We start from the raw sequence: 23,461 nt of genomic DNA on the forward strand, positions 1-23,461 counted from the left end.
GGTGGTGTTAAATGTGATGTGCTTTATGCCCTTCCTTCCTGCGGTTAAGTGTATCATTTTCTCCAGTTGACCCAGTGAAGGAAGGTTAGCAAAACGCTTCTAATTCCTAGGTCAGAGCATAGCCTCCAGGCTGGACCACCAACGTTGCCAGGGGATTGGGTCACTGCCAGACACTTGGAGATACGCACAAGGGCTCTATTTTTCTTGGGCTGAATTGAGTAGTCTTCCTGCTCCCTCCTCTTCTAGGAGTTTACATAGATGGAAAATAAGTTTTCTCTTTTGGCAAAATAGCAAGGCAGTTCAGAGAAAGACGTGTTTGGGCACGGAGTCAGGAGGAATAGGAATCATTGGAAAAGCTGGTAAAGCTGTAGTCTGTTCATTTTTTTCCTGTGATTTTCCAGGCTTTTTTTTTTTAAGTGCCTCTTCATGTCACACTCCCCCTCTTCTTTGGAAATATGCATTGAGATATAATGAGTTTCAAAACTGTTTAATTTTTCTTAATTTAAAAAAGCTTGTAAATACTTAACACCTGGTTAACTAGTTATTCAGATTAGGTTAAGTTGGTTGGTCTCTCTCTTTCTATCTCATTCTCTCTTTCTCTTTGTCTTTGATATTCTAGTAGCCCAGCTTCCACTTAATTTTGGCAGCTTGGAGATCCCATTTAATTTTATGATTGTTCATAGAAGAGAGGTAATATATATGCCCCCACCCTCTAAGCCATCCACATTTGTTTTCTGTATTATATGATTTAGTGCTTGGCTATAAATGACTCTATTACAGATTCCTTTCCCTTCTATGCTACCCTTTAATATGTGAATTTACAAGGGGCAGTAGATCTCCCAGAAGCAATATACATATTTTTAACAGTATGTGGGGAGGCTGAACCAACTTGTGCTGAGAGTAATGGACTAGATATGAAGGAAATGGGGATTGGCACAAGTAGCTGACCTCAGTTACAACCTTTTCCTGCACTTTCTTTTCTATACCATATGGTAATAGGTACAAAGTATAGTCAAATCTATTCAAGGAAAAAAAATCACATATATGGCAGCGAGGTTTCAATCTAATATGACCTCAGCTATTTTGACCCAATGAATAGTTGCTCCTAAAATATCACTTGTTCTTTTACGAATTTAAGGAGTTTTTTGGGAGTAACCATCAGTGGCTCACATCTTGAACCATCACAGAGGTCACACTTCAGTATCTGTAGTGTTGTTCTCTGCTTTTTGAACACTGTTTTTTTTTTTTTTATTACCTTCAGGGGGTAAAATACATTTATAAAACATGAGCTTTACCTTTAATAATAATGTGTAGTTTTGAACAAAAATTGAGATATTTTCTGCAGTTCCAACCTCAAATTTATTGACATTTTTACTTTGTCATTTCTTCATTGTGTTTTGTGATCTGACCCCAGCTATTCCCTATTTTTTAAACTATGATAGATAGATGGATTTTGATAATTCTGCCTTACAAAGATAAAGCTTGAACAATGGTGAGAATGATAAAATGAAAAACAACGAGTAAAATCCACCACAAAGTAAACACAAAAGGCAACTTGATAATGGGAGCTACTACTTTTTCTTCTTCTCATGTCGGGATCTCAATTTGAGATAATTTCCATCATTTAGGGTATTTTGGACTCTGTGGAATTTTCTTTATATTGTTCCTATTACAGCCTGGTATCTATGGCATTTAACATAGGTAGATAAATAGAGAAATAATGAAAATACTCTTTTTATATGTTCAGGCCTGGAATTAATGTGTGCAGGTACTAGGGGAACACCCAGGAAGGGATAAATGATTTTACCTGGGAAAATAGAAGGAAATTTCACAGGGGAGCTGATGGAGGACATATTTTGAAAGAGTTTGACTAGGCAGATCTGAGGAAGGGCCTGTAGTTATGGAGGAACAGCTAGCTGATTCGTGGGGCTAGACAGAATCTTAGGATTGAAGGACAGCTGTGGGTTTGGAAAGCAGCTCTTGAAAGACTGGTAAGCCCAGTGCTGTGACTAGAACTTTCTCTGATATGCAAAGGGGAGCATTGCCTTTTTTAATGATAGAGCAGTTTCTTAGAATAACATCAATTTTAATATTTAAAAACGAATTGAAAGATGAAGAGTCTTTTAAAGTAAAAGTGAAGGGTGACTTTGATGAAAGTAAAGGAGGTCCTCTAGTATTGCGGAGTAAACTTTGTTGCACAGGTTCCTGATTTTTGGGAGAGCTCTTGAATCTCCAAAAATGGATAATGATTTTTATCAACCAAGTATTTCCATTGATTATTCTCTTTTATTACAGAGACTTGTATTTAAGGATTTTAGAAATATATTACTCACTATTTATTAGATTCTCTAGGCTGTGAGTTGGAAAGGTGGCATTTCTAGCCTTTTGCTCAGACTCTCTTAACTTTATGATCTTGGGAGGAAGTGAGGACCACTGAGCCTCCTGATGAGATGCAGTTGGATCATTTCTTTCCTGCAGTTGGAAAAGCCCACTTCAATTGTGAGTGTTCCTGACATAGTCTTGGTGTGAAAATGTGGACCGTCAAAACCACAAAGAGAAGAGCTGAATGCTGCCCATTAAGAAACCATCCCAGATGATTAAATGCACCCAAACTCCCTATATCCTTTAAATATTTGCCCTCCAAATGGATTATACCAATTTATACATTATGTATTTGTTGATATTGTCAGGATAATGGTGGTGGAATTACAACTTTGAGTAAGACTTTCTCAATTAAACTGGTGAGTCAAGTGGTCTTAACTGTCTCAGTGAGTTCTGCCTCCCTCTGGCAGTACTTAATAAATGCAAATCTAAAATACTGGCATTGTAGCTTTAAAAATATGCATATTTTCTGGCTGTTGAGAAAAGTAAAAAGTAAACCTGAATACTTGGATTTCAACCATTGAAGCAAAGACAGAAAGATGATTGAATTCAGTCTTAAATTTTATAGAACTAAATTTAATGGTGAGCACAATCGCACTCTGTGGTGATTGTTTTCAGTGCTGCTTTATTAAGTTATGTAATGGCAGGAGTTCAAACTCAGTGATTGTCGAAATGGTAAATTTAAGGAGTATTTGAGATTGCCTGCCAATATGCAAGTGTAAGGGGTTTCAAAGTGCAGAAAATATTATTTCCACCTTCCCATTTCTATAGCTTATAATTCTTATTCAAACAGTTTTTAGGGATTATATTTAATACACTGTCTTAAAAATGTTTAAAAATCTCATTTTATTCCCCAAAGATTTGTTTTTTGCTGTTGCGATTAGATGATGACAGCTAGCTGGCTTTTAAAATTGATCAGGAAGTATTCTGGCAGTCATTCAGTGTTGTAATAGCACTTTAATGGATATGAGCTATTCACCCAGATCAGACTCAATGTCAAAACAGGCGAAAATACAGCTGTCACTCTGGACAACAAGATACTCATATGCAAGCAGCTGCTTAATATACTATAGAAAGGCAGCCTTTTAGTAATATTTAAAAGGTGTGCCAGTGCCAGTATATGAATATACTGTGAGGTTGGAGTGTGCCATTTAGAAAAGAGAAGGATGAGGATATGCATATATTTTATCTGTATACTTACTCAAGTGCATCCTATGAAAATCATCTCTAAGTACTCAAGACAAGCAGGGGAGCCTTATAAAATTCTTTTTTCCTTTAATAGACCGTTTTGTCTATTAAATACATACAGACACACACACACACACTTGCTGACTGATGCATGATGTTAATGAGGTCAATGTCCTTCATTCAGTCACCATATGAGGCTAGTTAACCCTGTGACTAAATTCAGATGCTGATCTCTCTTCTCAGCTAGTCAACTTATACGTACTGTACAGGCATTGATTTTAACGAGAGCTGAAACTGAGGCCAGCACAATCAGAACAAATACTGGTGAAACTACTCACAGCATCACAGCAGCAGGTCAGTGTCATCTCCATCACTACCTGAAGGACAGTGCCTCACTGTGATAGCACCTGTAACGTGTGATGTTCTGTCACTAAACGTTTCAGAGCATCTTCATGGATATTGATTTGTTTAATTCTTGAGTTATGTATGTGAAATATGTAGCAGAGGGCGGTTTATTTTCCAGTTTTATGAGTGAGGCAACTAAGAAGTGGAATGGCTAAGTGGATGCCAGTGTCACACACCTAGTTATAAGTGGAAGTTTAGGTGTCAGACTGCAAGTTTAATTCCCTTTGTATAACACACTGACACCTTTCTACAGTCATAGTTTTAATTCAACACGTGTTTTGTGAACATGTATTGCATGGCAAGTGTTATTCTAGGTATTGTAGGTGAACCAAAGTGACTAGCATAAAGATCTTGATCTCACAGAGCTGAGAATGTAGAAGGAAAGTGCAGATAATTACTGCAGTAAGTAGAACGTAACCAAGCCTGATGAACACCAGAGTAGAAAGGGAATCGGATGCTGTGGAAATACAGAAAGGGGCACATGTAAGGAAAGCCCATGTGATGGAGACTCATCTTCTTAGACAACTATGGGCATCCTTTGAAATAGACTGTGATAAAATCTATATTGTCCCAAGTGAGGAGTAAGATGTGAGCAAAGACAATGGTGTATTTGGGTGAATAGTGACTGCTGTCATTGACCAGAATACGAGGTAAGTGCTGGAGAATAATATATAATGTGACTGGGAAAAGATTGATTGAAACATTTGATTTAATTCTGCAGACAAAGGGTAACCATTGGAAAGTTTCGAGAAAGGCATTGACAGATAATAATCATGTTATAGGAAGGTTAATTTAGCAATAATGCACAGGAGGGTTTGAAATGGAGAGAATAAGTGCACAAGAAAACCAGTTAGAAGGTGCTTACAACATTCAAGGCAAAAGGAAATGAAGTCCCCTGGTAGGTTGGCAGCCTGTCTGTGGGTTCCTGTATGGAACCTCTGAATGTATTAGGACACCATAGCATATGTGATCAATGCCCACAGCTTGACTTCTGTCTGGCAGCATCCTTGGTCTAGGGCTCTGTCTGGCTGCTGAAGCTCTTGCCAGGGGATTGACACAGTCCCCAGTGACTGATGGAAATAGTATATAAGTACAGTAGTTTCTTTGCTGCTTGGAGGGGATTCCTGAGATGCAGTTTACATTGACTCTCAGAGTTTCTTGGTGGGATTAAGTTCCAGTGGCTCATAGTGATAGCATTGATTTCATATTTTTACTGACTACTTCCTTTTCTCTGTTTCACTTCTCTAACACCCTGCCAGTATTTCCTTCACTCCAAAAAATTGTTTGCATTCAGATCTTTAGCTCATGGTCTGCTTTGGGGAGAGCCTAAATAAAGACAAACTCAAGTTCCAGTTTGATTTTGTGAGCTTACATTTTATCATATAATTTGTGAGCTTTTCAGTCAGAAACTTTCACTGGCACCAAATTCAAACTTTGGTTCAGACTACAAAGTATAATTTGTTTAATTTGTGATCCAAAAATAGTTTCAAGGTATCTATAATTTTCCCATTACACTCATTAGATATCAGATCAAATAGAAACTCTGAGCAAAGATTTGCCCCAATATCTTTGTGTATACAGATGAATGTAGGTTTGAAAATGTGTGAATGGAAAACAGAAGTAAAATTGAGTCTAGCTGTGGTATAGTAATATCTTCATTTTATTTAAATACATAGAGCAATTTGCACATGCGTATGTACTACATATTGTGTATATGTCCTCATTAAAATCTGTGAACCAGTTAATGTCCATCGCCTATCAGATAGTATGTCATGCCCACGGTGTCACATCTATTTTCTGCCCAATGGTTCATTTGCTTAACTGATGATCACTCTCTCCCATTAAGAGCTATCATACATCATAGAATAATGATACCTTCCATATTTACAGTTCATGGCTATACCAGTTACCTCCCAATCACATTCTAACATTGGCCAGATGTCAAGCCATGCTTATGTTTACTTCTTTGTCCCCACAGTTGCTATATTGACATTCTTTTAATGTGTAAATAACATGTAATAAATTGTTAAATTAAAAACAAAATTGTCATTGTAGGTACATTAATCCATTGGCCTTTAGCCTTTGAACTTTATGTTATACTTTATAACTACATTTATTTAATGATGTTTAGATACCTTACTTTAAAATGATATCCAAAATAATGTATTTTACTATGTATTGAAGTAATGATGATCATATAAATCAGATAAACAGTCACTTTGAGGATAAATAAATAAAATGCTTTTTAAACACTGTACTTTTTGTGCTAGGTTTTTGGAATTTTCTGTTTTGAATGAAAGGCTATTTCTTTTCTACTTTGAATGAAGTGTTCAGATCTATTTCTGATGTTTTCTTCACTTTAAAGATCATAGAATTAGGCTATGAAAGTATGCATTCTATGAAATCAAGGGTTGAATTTCAGTAGCGTTTCTAAAGTAGTATCAACAGCTTGAAATTAAAAAAATGTTTTTTCTTAAAGCACTGCAAAAATGTTATATTACATTATAAATAAAACCTTGAGTCTTCATTGCTCATTCTATTAAATATGATTAACTTCATCTATACTTGGTGGTATACATGATATATTCTCAGCTGGAAAATGAAACTAAAGAAGACATTTTAATATATATAAAACTGTATAGTGGAGTTGTTAATGTATATCTGTTGCTTTGGGTATTTAAAATGTAACTGTATTTGTCTACAGAACACATATACATGAATTATGTAATTTTATATATATTCAGTTTTTTAATAAAGTTGAAGGCAGTGTTGTGTGTAGGCATGTATATTTTGAAAGAAAGGTTTTGACCATCAGTATTAAAGTAATTATCTTTAATTTGTTAATCCCAGGTAGTTCTTTCTGGGAGCGATTCCTTAGAAAGCATCTTACTCAATGACCTCATTTCATGAATGAGAAAACTAAGGTGAGAGGATAATGACTTGAGTAAGGAGCCCATAGAACTGTGTTAGGCTATTCCTTGGGACCCATTTCTCCTTTTCTTCTGAACTAGCTCAACAGTTCTGATCCATTGGAAAGGTTTTATTAAGACAAACATTATTTTCTTTTGAGATCATCTGTCAGTTTATAAGAAGTCAGTTTAATAGACAAGTAAAAGAAAATTAGGCTCACTGTGTTTAACAAATGCCAGTCACATTGATTGGATGAATTTCTTTTATTTAATGACTGAAGTGATCAGTTATTTTGATATTTTGCAGACATCTAATGAAAGGGGATCATTTAAAAAGTTAGTCTTATTTTCTGAGTGTGTTTAGTGAGTTTTGCATATAAATTAAGCCTAGCAAACTATCTATTTAATACATACATACATAATATTCACTAAATGGGCAAGCAAAAATCAAGGGCCTTTTTGAGGACATTTTCTTAATTGGCAGTGATCTCTTTGACTTATTTTTATCAGTGTTACTACTACTTGAAGGCAGATTTTTTGTCTATTTTGATTGGGCTAGGACGTGTCTGGGGAGAATAGCAGCCTTATACCCTGAGATGGAGACATTTGCTGATATATATATATTTTTTGACATTTCAAGTATTTTCATGTTGTATTAGAGCTTAACCTCTACTGTGCATATGTCTGATCTCCCAACTAAACTGTAGATGCAGTCTTACACATCTTTAAATCCCCTGAAGTCCCAGCAGAGTGCCTCATAGTTGCTGCTCAATAAATATTTGTTGTTTATTTTGGAACTGCTTTTAATCTTTGTTGCCATTCAGTGCTTTGAAAATATATATAACAGACATTAGGCATAAACTTGAAATGCTTTGTAATCAGTTGGTGCAGCATTTTTCAATTACCTTGCAAAAGAGAGTGCCGAGGGATGTTTTAGAATCGTCTGGGCTGCCAATATGGCTTTAAGGATAAACAGACTCTTCACTGACATGAGCTTCTTTCTTTGCACTCTTTGTGTGTTTGCCTCCTAACATCATCCCTATGCTCCTAGGTTTCAGGTATGGGAGACACTTTTGCTTCTATGGAAGTCCCTCAGAGCTATTTGGTCGCTTGCTAGTATATATGTGGTTTTCATAAAATTGCCTATGGAGGCTAGTTTCTTGGTGTGAAGGAGAAATGGAGACTAGGATAACAAGAGCCAAAGCACCTTATGTTTTTCTAATTTTTTTTCTTTAAAAAATTTTGTCTAATTATGGCCTCATTGGGTCTTTGTTGCTGTGCTCAGACTTTCTCTAGCTGCGGAGGGCAGGGGCAACTCTCTAGTGGTGATGCGCGCATGGGCTTCTCATTGTGGTGGCTGCTCTTGTGGAGCATAGGCTCTAGGACTCATGGGCTTCGGCAGTTGCAGCACAGCAGCTCATTAGTTGTGGCTCACAGGCCCTAGAGCATGCAGGCTCAGTAGTTGTGGCTTGTGGACTCTAGAGCATGGGCACATGGGCTTAGTTAATCTGTGGCATGTGAAATCTTGCAGGACCAGAGATCGAACCTGTGTCCCCTGAATTGGCAGGCAGATTCTTTATCCACTGTGCCCCCAGGAAAGTCCTCTTAATTTGTTTTGAATCTGCCCTGGAAGCCACTTGCTTTTTAATCTGTGAAGTTTTGTGTACAACCTATAGCCCTTCAGTTGGCCCTTCCTGAGATTTGGGAGGAAGGATCCCTGTGCTATTCCACAGCCATATTTATCATATTTCCTGGAGTCTGCTTCTAAAGCAAAGATTGCTGGAAAGCAGAGCAGTCAGAATTCTGGGGATGAGGGTGAGGATGGAAGAGCGTAGGGTGCTGTCATCCTTGTTTCTAGCAATGATAGGGAACCTATCATTGTTCCGTAATGATAGGGAACCTAAGGACCACAAGTTCTGGGCCACTTCTATGAAGAGTGAGAGTTATATTATGAATGTATATAGTAATGGTGGTGGCTTAATGAGACCACGGTGCTCACAGAGAATTGTGATCATGGTGATGGAGGAGGTCCACCAGGAAAGAGGAAGGACACTGTCACTGCTTGGGATGCAATGGGGTTGATACTGCAAAGCCCTTTGGCCAAAAGGAGAGTCTGGGTACCTAAAGGAGTTAGGAGTTATAAGGGGAAAAAAGCTCAGTGGGTGTGTTTGTAAAATGACTATACTTTCAGTTCAGGTCAGTTCAGTTGCTCAGTCGTGTCCGACTGTTTGTGACCCCATGAATGCACGCCAGGCATCCCTGTCCATCACCAACTCCCGGAGTTCACTCAAACTCACGTCCATCGAGTCAGTGATGCCATCCAGCCATCTCATCCTCGGTCGTCCCCTTCTCCTCCTGCCCCCAATCCCTCCCAGCATCAGAGTCTTTTCCAATGAGTCAACTCTTCACATGAGGTGGCCAAAGTACTAGAGTTTCAGCTTTAGCATCATTCCTTCCAAAGAAATCCCAGGGCTGATCTCCTACAGAATGGACTGGTTGGATCTCCTTGCAGTCCAAGGGACTCTCAAGAGTCTTCTCCAACACCACAGTTCAAAAGCATCAATTCTTTGGCGCTCAGCTTTCTTCACAGTCCAACTCTCACATCCATACATGACCACTGGAAAAACCATAGCCCTGACTAGACGGACCTTTTTTTGGCAAAGTAATGTCTCTGCTTTTCAATATGCTATCTAGGTTGGTCATAACTTTCCTTCCAAGGAGTAAGCGTCTTTTAATTTCATGGCTGCAATCACCATCTGCAGTGATTTTGGAGCGCCCCCCAAAATAAAGTCTGACACTGTTTGTCCATCTATTTCCCATGAAGTGATGGGACCAGATGCCATGATCTTCGTTTTATGAATGTTGAGCTTTAAGCCAACCTTTTCACTCTCCTCTTTCACTTTCGTCAAGAGGCTTTTTAGTTCCTCTTCACTTTCTGCCATAAGGGTGGGGTGGTGTCATCTACAAACTGAGGTTATTGATATTTCTCCCAGCAATCTTGATTCCAGCTTGTGTTTCTTCCAGCCAAGTGTTTCTCATGATGTACTCTGCATATAAGTTAAATAAGCAGGGTGACAATATACAGCCTTGATGTACTCCTTTTCCTATTTGGAACCAGTCTATTGTTCCATATCCAGTTCTAACTGTTGCTTCCTGACCTGCATATAGGTTTCTCAAGAGACAGGTCAGGTGGTCTGGTATTCCCATCTCTTTCAGAATTTTCCACAGTCAAAGGCTTTGGCATAGTCAATAAATCAGAAATAGATGTTTTTCTGGAACTCTCTTGCTTTTTCCATGATCCAGCGGATGTTGGCAATTGGATCTCTGGTTCCTCTGCCTTTTCTAAAACCAGCTTGAACATTAATAAGGGGCTTTCCAGGTAGTGCTAGTGGAAAAGAACCTGCCTGCCAGTGCAGGAGATGTCAGAGATGCGGGTTTGATCCCTGGGTCAGGAAGATCCCTTGACAGAAGGCATGGCAACCCACTCCAGTATTCTTACCTGGAAAACTCCATGGATAGAGGTGCCTAGTGTGCTACAGTCTGTGGGGTCACAAAGAGTTGGACATGACTGAGCACAAACACAAACATATTATTGACTTGCTCTGTTTTAGATGAATAAGGGGCTATGTGCTCGCGAATCTAGACATCTTATTCAGATCATCATCATTCTTATGTTGCAGAAAAGATAAAGCCATCTTTTGAACTGGTGATGCAGTTTAAAGCTGCACTTCTGACTAAGCGGCATCTTTTTAGCCTTGGTTTTTTGGTTTGGAGATTGAACTGCTGCACTTTTGCTTAGAACGTACTTCAATATCATGTCTCTGGATTGAAAGTATATACGGGGTGGGGAGAATATCTCAACAGAAGCCAAGAATTATCATCTTAAGAATGAATCTGAGAAATAGCTGCCTTAGGTTTAAAAATGTTAGCATCAATAAAAAAATTGGTTAAAGAATGTAAGCAATATATTTGTGAGTTCAAGTACATATTGGAGTACCATTGATTCTTTCTGAATTCATATTGTATATTAAGTAAGATTGGTTGGGACTTCGTCAAACTTCTCAAATTACTGTGCTAGCCAAAATATTTCTTGGAGCAACGATACCTATTATATGTATTCAAACATATAAAGATAAATTATATTATTAAAGATAAATTGCCAATAACAAAAGACTCAATGAACTGCCTGGAGAATTTGGATTGAGGCCTTGAAACCAGTTGACAGAATGGTTCATGTGAACCAATTGAAGGAATGGTGACATGTCAGCCAAATTTCATAAATAGTTTAGCAGGAAGTTTCTATACTGCTCTTTACATCAGTTGTTTTCTCTATTAAACTGACTATCTTCCTAGATAACTGATTGGATTGATTAGTCTTATAGCTTCCTATAGATATTTGGACTTTTTTGATACTTTGGATTCAATTTAAAGGCCATTTGGTCTAGAATAGTATCATGTCACTTGGTTTCTGTCTAACTTTTCCCTACCTCTGTGTAGTTTCCTCTCACTTGTCAGTTTTCCTTGTGAGAAAAATATTTATTTCTCTCTCATCTCTATTTTAATATTTCTATATATCTGAGCTTTTCAATTTTATTTTGTCGGATAAAATGGAAATGTGCAAATTCCTTCTCAGTTGTTAAATTCCTTAGGAAAGGAGGCTTGGGAACAAACAAAATAATTTTAAAGAATCTATCAATATATGTGCCTTAATTGCCATATCTTTATTTCTATGGCACATGGCAAATTGATCTTCCTTACCTATAAAATAACAAACAAGGCGTGCAGGAAGAAGGTGTAATGCAAAGGCCTGCACGGATGCCTGGGATCAGTCTAAGAGAAATAATGATTAGGTGGAGAAATGATATAAATAATTTAGAAGGATGTCTCTGTGCTCTAATATAATCTTGGTTCTCTGAAAAGAGAAAATATGTTTCTAAACAGGAAAAGAGAATATTACAAAACTAATATAAGTATATTATGTATAATGAAATCAGTATTTTTAAAGGGGACGATGCTATTAACATTACAAATAAATTATTTCCCACTCTAGATGGGTGGCTTTTGGGATTAGCTGGACTAATGTGGTGAGTACATGAATGGAAAAGTCCATTTTCTCCAATGGGAAGACAGATAAGCACACTGCCCTGTTTCCATTTGCTTATAATCGTAAACATCCAGCAGCTATTTTATTTTCCAAAGCTCACCCAACTGATACAAATTTTGAAAGTAGGAAAATGCTGACAGTCATAGTCAAGGCAGAATACAAAATTGTTATTGTAAATTAATGGCATTTATTGGAAATAAACAGGGTTTTCCTATTTTCTTAGGCCAGCCTGAAGCAGGATAAAGTTTGGTGTACATAAATTGATTTCTAGATCTTATTCAGTATGAATGGGTTTTCAGAGTTGATGAAGAAAAAGTCCATGTACAATGTGGAAACACTAAATAACATTTTTTGATGCCATCAATATCCTATGACTTCAGAGAATTACATGGAGGCCATGACCAAGACTTCTCTTTTGAGAGGTTTATTTCTGTTAGTCGACTTCTTTCATTGAGCAATCTGTAGCATCATTCTGACCACATGAATGATGCTCATTGTGAGGTCATTCTGCAGAGCTCTTCACTTGTATACATTTTATGCTTTTACATTCATGTCTGCTTTTGTTGCATTTTAATAAGTGGAGGAAATGAACTTCCCACAACATAGGTACCTTTTTTTAAGGTACATTCTTGCTACCATCGGAAGCCTAATTTTCATTATATTCACTCTGCTACAGAAATACTTAATGCCAGGAAGGAGATATTTACTGGAATCCACGAGTCCAGAATTCATCATGATTCCGTGTGAAATCCACTGCCCTTTGTGCCCCACCCCCTCTCAGATGGGAATGAAATGTGCCTTAAACCGAAGTGAAATACATCACATGCAGCAACAGTGGGCCCTAGCTTTGCCTCTATTCCTGGTGTGAAATCGATACACTATCTTTCCTCCTGACCTGTTCCGTGACCTCCATTGCAGCTTTCATGCTGAACAGCAATTGCTTTGAACAGTCTGGGTCTGCCGCAGCTCACAAATGATTCTCAGCTTCTGTCTAAAACTGGTGCTGATAACAAAGGCTTGATTTTAAATAGTGCAGTTGTAGTCGTCTTCTAATTATGAATTACATGAAAGTGCAAGCTCCTCTATTATTAAACAGTTTCAGTAGCAGGCATGGTACATGTGCAGGCTACACACAAGGGCCTGGGGCTCAGGAATCAGGCCTTTACATTTCTCTGGCTAAGTTTGGATTGATGGAGAAGGGCAAAGAAACACAAGGTCTATTTACATGTTTCATTCATTTTCCTGGTAGAGTTCTGTTTGATGATACATTATTTTTTTTTTCTATATGAGGCTCTATTTTATACTTAAGAAAACATTTTTGAATATTACATTATAAGAAAGGAGTAATTGACAAATATCTGTTTTTTGATAAAAGTAGACTTTACTAAAGAAACTCCAGGTTTGGGCTGTTTGGATTCTAACTTACTGGCAGGAGTGGCAGTTACTTGCAGTGATATGATCATCCTGTAACGGAACTGGGAGAAGTAGAAGAATCTTATGCCCTTTTAGCCACTTTCAGGAAGCTATTGAACAGAGGAATTTATTGTATCAAAGAAACAACAGTCATTTTTACTTGTACTAAGAAAATGAATGTGTAGTTAGCTGTGTTGCTTTACTTATTAGCTATTCCAGGCTAGAAATCAAAGAGATGCATGAAGTGCTGGGTAGGAGTGGAGTTTTTCCAAATAACTTGGTATGAGATAAGGCTAGCAAGAGACTTTGGGAGAATTTTTTAAATAATCACATATAAATGATTCCTATTTGTATTTGGTTAGTGCTATTGAAATGAAATTTGTTTAATAATGAAGGGCACATTATCTTCATGAAATATTCCACATAATGGCAATTGCATAATTAATGATAATGTAAGAGCACGCACATGCACACACACACACACACACTCCCATACACACACAAACACCTATGTATGAGGCATTGATCGATATTTGATTTTGTTTATTACTTCACTTCACTAGTTGAGTGTAATCATGGAAAGAACATTGAGTCCTAAGATAGTGTTCTTAAAACACAATCTACCTTATATTCTAACTTGATTTTCTCACTTATAAAATATAGTTAGTGAATGAGATTAACTTTTTTTCCGTTGAAGATTTAGGTAATCATAACACAATAACAACCCTTCATATTTTCACTGAACTTACACTTTCCAGTGATTTTTCTCCCATGCATTTGATCTTCTCAAGCACCCTGTTAGGCAGCCAGAACTCACTACTGTCCCTGTCTCTCACTTCCTGTCTTGAACAGGAAACCAAGACACAAGATAGTGTGAATTTTTCAAGGCTGTCATTCTAGTAGTAAGTGGCAGAACTGAAAGCAGAGCCGAATCAGCTGACTGCTAGTCCAGGGCTTACTGGGGATGGAAGAGAGAGGATGAGGATTCTTTTTTATTAATTATCAGAGCTTGAAAGGTATAGACTTATAGACTCTATATTTTTTTTTGTTCAAATGAAGTAATTCCTTTAAAATTTAATACATATTAACAAGACAATCTCCAGGGGTTTGTTTTTTGTTCTGTCCAAATATCTACTGATAATAATGTGCTGTCTTGGGACCAGCTCCAAGTCAGTTATTCACAAGACAAATTAGTCTATAAACACAGGAGGAAATAAACTTCAGTGCACGGGTACTGGGGCTTCCCAGGTGGCTCTAGTGGTAAAGAACCCATCTACCATTGTAGGAGACATAAAAGGTGCAGGTTCAATTCCTGGGTTGGAAAGATGCCCTGGAGGAGGAAATGGCAACCCACTCCAGTATTCTTGCCTGGAGAATCCCATGGACAGAGGAGCCTGGTGGGCAACAGTCCATAGTACTGCAAAGAGTTGTACATGACTGAAGCGAGTTAGCGTGCACGCACACACTGGTACTGAACATAGGGCGATATTTATGAATGCGTTTCATGCCTCGTGCATTGCTCAGTTGTGTCCACCTCTTTGCACCCACAGGGACTGTAGCCCACCAGGCTCCTCTGTCCAGGGGATTTCCCAGGCAAGAATACTGGAGTGGCTTGCCATTTCCTACTCCAGAGGATCTTCCCGACCCAGGGATGGAACCCACATCTCCTGTGTCTTCTGCATTGGCAGCTGGATTCTTTACCACTGAGCCACCTGGGAGGCCCATTTATGAATGCAGTGACATGCAGCTGAAGCATGACTAAGATTCTTCTAAAATTCTGGTTTTAGAAAAAACAAAAGTGGTTTTGTGATAATAATTTCTTTACAATGCGATATAACTTGAGTCATTTGAATTAGCAAATTGAAAGTTCCCAACAAACAGTTATGTTCTCTTTTCAAATATGTCATATTTTCTCCTCATGAGCAAATTTAAAAAGTGCCTTTTAAAGTACAAATAAACATAGTGGGAAGCCTGAGGCTGTGTATCAGCCAAAAAGGAAATACCAAACACAGAACATGCATTATCATATATTTCCACATCTTTGAAAGGAAAGGTTTGGATCCTGTGTCCTAGGAAACTTTTGAGTATGGGAACTTCCCATTATTCCTCCATGCAAGACAATTCCTATTGTACTGAGACTTCTTAGTGGCACCTGTGGTTCTATTGTGACTAGATGGACTGCCTAAGTAATTAGATATCACACATGGTGAGGAAAAGAGAGTGGTGATGAAATGGATGTTTGTATCTGGGTGTATAATTTTCTTTTTAGAAGCATCTGTGCTGACAGTGCATGAATATGTTCCATGATGAGAAGGACAAATGTATTCAACAAGAACCTCCCCACACACCAGGAATATAAGGAATTTTTAGGTTATTTTGTGCATCTTGCTAATGTAAATCTATTCAAAGTGATGTAGGAAACCCCTGCCAAAATAAAACCATCATTTGCCAAAATATCAGTAGAATTTAGAGATATTTCTTGTTCTCTACCCCATCCACTTTGATTATATGCATTATTTTCTTTACTCTTCAACATGCCACTTCACTAAGCCATTATAAACCTTGTCTCAACATTAATATTATCCTTGATCACATGTTAGCATTTCAGTTTTAAAGTTCTCATTTGAAGGCCTGATATCCCTATTAAGAGTTTTTCCATGAAAAGAATTAACCTTGGCTAAAATGCAGTGGTAATTCAACTTAACCAAGTTAAGAAAAGGCTTTTATTCACAGTAGTTATTTTGAGACAGTTGAGTGCAGAAGTGTGGGTTCTAGACACAGAAAAACACAAACTTTTATACAGAGCCTTTCTTTTTTTTTTTTTCACTTAAAGAAGACAGTGCTAATAAATCTTGTTGAATCAAGACCTTGAAAGAAACGGAAAAATATGTACAGATCTCAAATATACCTGTGAAAAGTACTTTATATTACCTTGCTGCTGCTGCTTCATAATGTAGTTTTAGTTGAATGTAATCTCTTCCACTCAAATTTATTTTTGAGATATTGCCACACTGAAAGTTGAAACCGTTTTTGTCATTCAAAGAAGTGGAAGATCAATACTGAAGCTCTCCTATTAGTTGGTACAATCTACTTTAGTGTTAAAAGATTTATGATAAGAACACATATCTAAATATATATTACATACCAGTGGTACAGTAAAACCTCAAAATAAAACTTTTTTCCAAGAGAAAGAGGTGGTCTATTTATTATTGAAATGCTACACTAAACTGTAATTCAGTGATATTTTATTCCAATTAAATTCTCCTTCGTAGTAATCCTTTTTTTATGATAAGCAAAACTGAATAATACAGGGTATGTTCCCTCCAATGAATTGTTGTGTAACAAGACTTGATGGTAATTCTACCTTTTCCAAAATCTGATATCAGGCAATTTATCTTCTAAATAATACTCCTGAGTACCAACGCTGAAATGTTTTGGCTTCAACCCAAATCAAACTTGAGGAAGCAGATTCTCCAGAGTATTTCCCTAACTCTGTAAATTTAATTGTTATAATGAATAGAATACATGTGTCAAGATTACTTGTGATTTTACCTGTTTACTTCTCTTCCTCAGACAGAAAGAGCAACATGCCAAAGGCTGTTAACTCTTACTGGAGTTTGAAAAAAAAAGGTGTTTAATACAGCATAATCATTAAATTTAAAATAATTTTAAAGATCCAATTCCAGTTAATCTCAGAACAGTTCAAATTTAAAGATCTATTGTTATGCCACAATAAAATAGACTAATGGGAATTTTAAAAGCGCCACAAATGTTTGCCTATAAGGTACAAAATATTGAGATAAAAATATTTGCATATGCAAAGGGAATCTTCTACTACTCGACTTCATATTATTTAGTCACTTTGACTCATCTTCAAGTTCCTTTCTATCCCATGCCTGCAAACTTGATATATTTCTATTTGACTACAGTGAAAACAGTCTTATATTTGATTCAAACCAGTATTAGTATCAATTGCATTCATGCTAGAAGTCAGACAGAGGTAAAGTTCATGTTACTTTTTTTTGCCACTTATTTCAGAAACTGGAAAGGTGATTGATTAGGGTGAAGGCTAAAGCTTTTATACCTCATTACCATGGATAATCATATTAATTTTAATAACAAACATAATCAATGTTAAATAAAGGTTCCTTTTGCTGTTGTTGTTTAGTAACTAAATCGTGTGCCACTCTTTTGCAACCCATGGACTGTAGCTGGCCAGGCTCTTCTTTTCATGGGATTTCCTAGGAAAGAATACTGGAGTGGGTTACCATTTCCTTCTCCATGGGATCTTCCCGACTCAGAGACTGAGCCGATGTCTCTTGCATTGGCAGGAGGATTTTTTTTTACCACTGAGTTACCAGGGAAGCCAAATGTTGCCAGTATAGAGTAATTTATCAAAGGATCTTTTTTTTTTTTTTTTTTTTTTGGCCATTTCTTTCCTTTGTTTAGTTGTAGTTATTTTTAAATTGTCATTAGTCATATATTTGAACCATGGTTTTTAGATGAGGCAACCATTACATTTTACTAATATTTCTATTAGAGAGAAAGGCCATGCCCTTGGAAGACTTGAACATTTCTTCTAATGCTTAGCAGCATGATTACCATTGAGTGTGAGCTGACAAATGTGTATATCAACAACTATTATTTACTTTCAATCGATCTAGGAATGTCTGTGTGGTTTCCAACTTGATTTATTCATTTAGGAATCATTAAGCTACAAACTTGTGCCAAACATTTTGCAGAACATAGTGGATGATACATTATTGCCTCCAGAATTCTGAGTTACTTCTTTTGGGGAGGCAGAAGAGTAAACAAGTCATTGAAACAAACTGTGATGATAGCTGCAGGGGAGTTGAGAACAGAGGACTGTGGTGACTCGGAAGAGGGGTAAATATGCCACAGTTGTCTCAGATAGACTCTACAGAAGAGCTGATTTTGAAGCATGAGGAGTGGGAAAAACTTGGACAGGTGTTACTAGGTAGGTAAAAGCTAAAAGGGTGTAACAGACTATAAAATACAGTAGCTGAAAGAATGTTAGGGTTTATTTCTCTTTTACTTAATAATTCAAGGTGAATGGCCCAGTTGAAGGGGTGACCCTGATCTGCAAGGTCATTCAGGGTTCCAGGGTCCTTCTCTGCTGCTGCTCTACCATCAGCCTTACTCTTGTCTGCATGGTCAAAGCTGGATTTTTGTTACTTTGATATAGTTTGAGGGAAGAAAAAGGTATAGGAGAACGCATATCTGGTATCTTAAGGCCTGATCTTGGAAGTGGTGCTCATCACTTCGTCTTCTGTTCTGCTGGTGAGAATACAGTCATAGGACCACATCCAGGCACAAGGGAGGTTGAGTATCTAGCTACCGTACTATTACCGTGACCTTACCACTGACAAGAAGCCAGGTCACCAAGGGCCCCGTGTGTCATCCTGAACTAGGACAAAAACTTAATATGTTGCTTTTTTCCATGAGTCCTTATTTCTGAAGCTTCCCTGACACTTCCAGTTGTAAAGCCTCTGCCTGCAATGCGGGAGACCAGGGTTCAGTCCCTGGGTTGGGAAGATTCCCCTGGAGAAGGAAATGGCAACCCACTCCAGTATTCTTGCCTGGAGAATCCCATGGATGGAGGACCCTGGTGGGCTACAGTCCACGGGATCACAAAGAGTTGGACGTGGCTCAGCGAGGCCCTCTTATTTCTGAAATTGCTGGAGGAATCTTAGTATTTGGTAGCCCCCTATTCACCCCTGAAATCTTAACTTCTAAGTAGTGACTTGCTATGAAGTGTTTTCCTTTATGTTCATCTCCAAGGCCTTTACATTTATGATTTTATTTTTGGTCACTGAGACAAACCAACCGATTTAATTCATTTTGCAGGCGGCCTAAAGTCTAGATAATACCGGCCTCTTAACTATGCTGGTTAGCAAATATTCCTGCTAATGGTAGGATATACATCTCTACCCCAGGTTGTGTTCACATCTTGTAGAGATAATTAATGATCCATTCTATTCTAAGGTCTTCATTTTTGATCTAGTCAAGATTGTTGTTAAGCTTAGTTCAGCTGGGCAAGAGGGCTGCAGGGAAGGGTCCCATGAGCCCTTCTTTTTTGGGCGGATGAACTTTTTTCAGCTAAAAATATTTTGGAGTAAGGCTTAATTAACAAAGAACCTCGAATTAGGTCTTTAGACTGTGTAGAAAAAGATTAGAGTAGTTGTCTTATGAAGAAGAAACATTTATTTCTAGAACCTTTAGACTACACAAGAGAAAATCTGGGCTGAATTGGGGTGGATATTCATAGACTCTAGATGTGTTTTAGCTTAATCCTCTTGTGGGTCTTTCCTGAGATAATTTTAGATATGGAGGATATAAAACTACTGCGCTACATATATTCACCGGCCTCTTTGGCCTTACAACAGTTTCTAGAATTGAAATTCTAAAATGTAAAGCATGTTCTCAACTAGAGTCCATATTTTGACAAAACAAAACAAAAGAATGAAAACTTCTGTAGAGGAGATATTGTACAGATATTCCTGCTGTAGAGGAATCAGATGTGCTCTGCTTGCTGATGCTGCTCAAGTTAAAGTCATGAACCAGGTAAGTCTTGAAAGGATACATGGAAGTCAGTCAGCAAAGTAAGAGGCAAGATCATTGAGGATGTGAAGGGGCACCTACAGAGGCATGTATGCACATGTAGAATGTGGAAGTGGTGTGGTCTAGTGATAAGCAGAGGATAAACATGCAGGGAGGGTGCTGGGTGAAGCTGCAGAGTTAGGGCTGGGCTCAAGTCATCATGAGCCTTGTATGCCAAGCTGTGATGCTGGACTCTTCAGGGCAGTGACCCAGTCAGACTTGCATTTAGAGAGCCTGTTTCTGTGTGGTGGATGGAATGAAGGAAGGTGAGTCTAAGCCAGGAGAACTTGGAAGAGGATACTTATCCAAATGAGGTGACCTACCTGAGATAAGAATAGAGCACTGTGAGTGGAGAAGTGACTTTGCAGAGAAATGTAAGAGAAAACTGAGAAAGGGTTTAATGACTCCAAGCAAATGGAAAATGAGGGGAGGAAAGAATAAATGGCCAGTAAGTGGAACCTGGGAGACAGTGTGGAGCTGATCCCTGAGGTAATTCCAGCAGGGGATAAAAGAGCCAGTTAGGGAGGATAGGTGATGTGTTCTATTTTTTAAAAAGATAAATGGAAGCTCTGAATAGAAATGTCCAACAGATGGATGAATATATAGACCTTGGGTTTGGGATTAAGAGGTGAGCTGAAGTCAGAGAATTGGGATTCAGCATATAGGTAAAAGTGAAAGTGTTAGTTGTTCAGTCATGTCTGACTCTATCCAATCCCATGGACTATAGCCAGCCAGGTCCTCTGTCCATGGAATTCTCCAGGCAAGAATAATGGAAAATATCGAAGCCAAATAAATGGTTAAAAATAGTCTGAGACTAGGTATAGTGGTTATTAGTTAAAAACAATTCTTAAGTAATGGTTATATTGTTTTTCCATTGACACTTCAGTAATTCCCCAAAGCTAAACAATTTCACTGACTAAAATATTTCTTCAAGCATGTGCAAGGTTAATCAGCAGTGGTGGAGTTCCTTGGTAATCAATAAGAGAATTGAAATGTGACAGTCACTCCCTTGAAACCCATATCCCCACTGTGCATGTTACTGCCCTCTCCGACCCAAGCCAAGAGCTGTGAGGAAATCAGATGGAAACCAGAGGCCATCATAACAGGGAACAGAATCTGGGTGAATCTTAGCTAGTGCAGTTGGAACTGTTTAACCATGTGCACCTGTATCTAGGAAGTCTTGGATGCATGACTGTTCTCACAACAAGGTGAAAAGCAGAAATTAAAATGTTGGTAGGTAAGAAGATAAGCCTCCAACTGTTTTAAAACAGATCCTGAAGAATGCAGATAGGTTTGATAGAGAGTGATCAGGACAAACTTGCAACATGAATGCTGAGGTTTCTTAAGCATAGAAAAAATTTTTTAAATGTTCAGGGCTTTTGGGCACTGTCATCAAAAGTAAAGAGTGTTGGTCTGGAATGCATAGAATATCTGAGTCCACATCCAGCTGTTACTCTGTTAATACCTCTCTCTGGCATGACCCTTTACTTTCTTGAGTCTCAGTTTCCTCGATGAAAATACAGGCTTGTGCTAGGTGTTTCTTCTGGGTGTGAAAGCTGTCCACTTGGGATTCACTGTATAGGGTACTCTTTGTTAATAGAAGAAAAAGGTTTATGAAATTGTAGTAATTTAGAGATGATTATTTGCACTGTCAATGGATTTTCCCTATTTATAACAGAATTTGCTGATGGGATGGTCCTTTTTAGAAACTTGGCTGTTGTCTGGTGAAAGAAGTATTGGGCACGGGGTCAGAAGAGTTGCTCCGGGACAAGGCTCTATTCATTTATTAGTTGTATGACTTTAATGCTTAAGTCTCAGTTTCCTCACTTTAAAATTAAAATATGAATAAAAATTCCTGGCTATTGTACAGATCATGTTGAAGGCTGTGAAAGTGTTGAAAGTGTTAGTCACTCAGGCATGTCTGACATTTTGTAACCCCATGGACTGTAGCCCACAGGGCTCCTCTCTCCATGGGATTCTCCAGGCAAGAATACTGGAGTGGATTGCCCTTTCCTTCTCCAGGAGATCTTCCTGACCCAGGGATCGAACCCGAGTCTCCTACATTGTGCAGATTCTGTACCGTGTGAGGTTGAAGGCTGTAAGGCATTACATAAATGTAAGTTATTCTCACTCAAAGATGAGAGTCATCCTAACCTCATATGTATATGCATAATTCTTTTAGAGTTGGAGCCCATTCTTAGAAATGAACTGCTAGTGATATTAGCACTGTAGGGATCCACTATGGATGGCATAGCCCCTCAGGACAAATGGCAAATATTTTATGTTGGAAATTGCTCTTGCCTTCTCCTCACATCCCTCATGTCGGGCCGTGCCTTCAGGCATAGCTTCTTTCCCTGACCATTGGTTCTGTAGTTGTTGGTCCAGCCTCCTGAGCTGCCGTGACCTTGCCTCACCTATCCCTCTATGCCTGCTGATCTCTACCTACCCTTTCATCACCATTAATGCAACAGAGCCTCAAGCTACGGAGAACTTGCATGTTAATGTCTTGTTTATTCATTTGGTTCCAGATATAGCACTGGCATAACTTTTTTCAGCAATTGTGGTTCAGACTATTTCCCAGATCTGAAAAATTATTGGAGAAAGGGAGGTCGTAGCGGTAAATAGCCCACTATGCTGAGCTCTCTGAATGGGACTGAGAATGCTTTTGGCTAAGAAATTCTGCAGTGTGGCATTCTAACACTTACTAATGAGAGTTCCGAGTAGAGCCAGCACCCTTACTCTTACTTGCCAAGAGGGTTCATAGCACTCGAGCTTCTCTGGTGACTCAGATGGTAAAAAATCTGCCTGCAATGCAGGAGACCTGGGATCAATCCCTGGATCAGGAAGATCCCCTGGAGAAGGAAACGGCAACCCACTCCAGTATCTTGCCTGGAGAATTCCGTGGACAGAGGAGCCTGGCAGGCTACAGTATATAGGGTTGCTAAGAGTCGGACACAAGTGAGTGACTAACACTTTTCACTTTCACAGACCACTCATTGTGAAGGAAGATAATATGTGTATACATGGTTGGGGAGTAAGACTTTTGGTGGAGGGATTTCAGCTCCTTTTAAGGCACTGATTTATTTTCTTGGGCTCCAAAATCACTGTGCATGGTGATAGAAGCCATGAAATTAAAAATGCCTGCTCCTTGGAAGAAAAGCTATGACACACCTAGACAGTATATTAAAAAGTAGAGACATCACTTTGCTTACAAAGGTCCATAGAGTCAAAGCTATGGTTTTTCCAATAGTCATGTACGGATGAGAGAGTTGGACCATCAAGAAACTGAGTGCCGAAGATTTTATTCTTTTGAATTATGGTGCTGGAGAAGACTCATTAGAGTCCCTTAGACAGGAAGGAGATCAAACCAGAAAACCCTAAAGGAAATCAGCCCTGAATATTCATTGGAAGGACTGCTGCTGAAGCTCCAATACTTTGG

The 23,461-nt window shown here is 38.3% G+C and overlaps 1 protein-coding gene across 1 annotated transcript in view; it reads left to right on the forward strand.

Moving 5' to 3' along the window:
- Window positions 1–23,461, forward strand: part of NPAS3 (neuronal PAS domain protein 3) — a 963,361-nt gene that overhangs the window by 101,525 nt on the left and 838,375 nt on the right. The window lies entirely within an intron of this gene.

Source organism: Budorcas taxicolor, chromosome 21 (assembly GCF_023091745.1).
Source record: "Budorcas taxicolor isolate Tak-1 chromosome 21, Takin1.1, whole genome shotgun sequence".
Lineage (NCBI taxonomy): Eukaryota > Metazoa > Chordata > Mammalia > Artiodactyla > Bovidae > Budorcas > Budorcas taxicolor.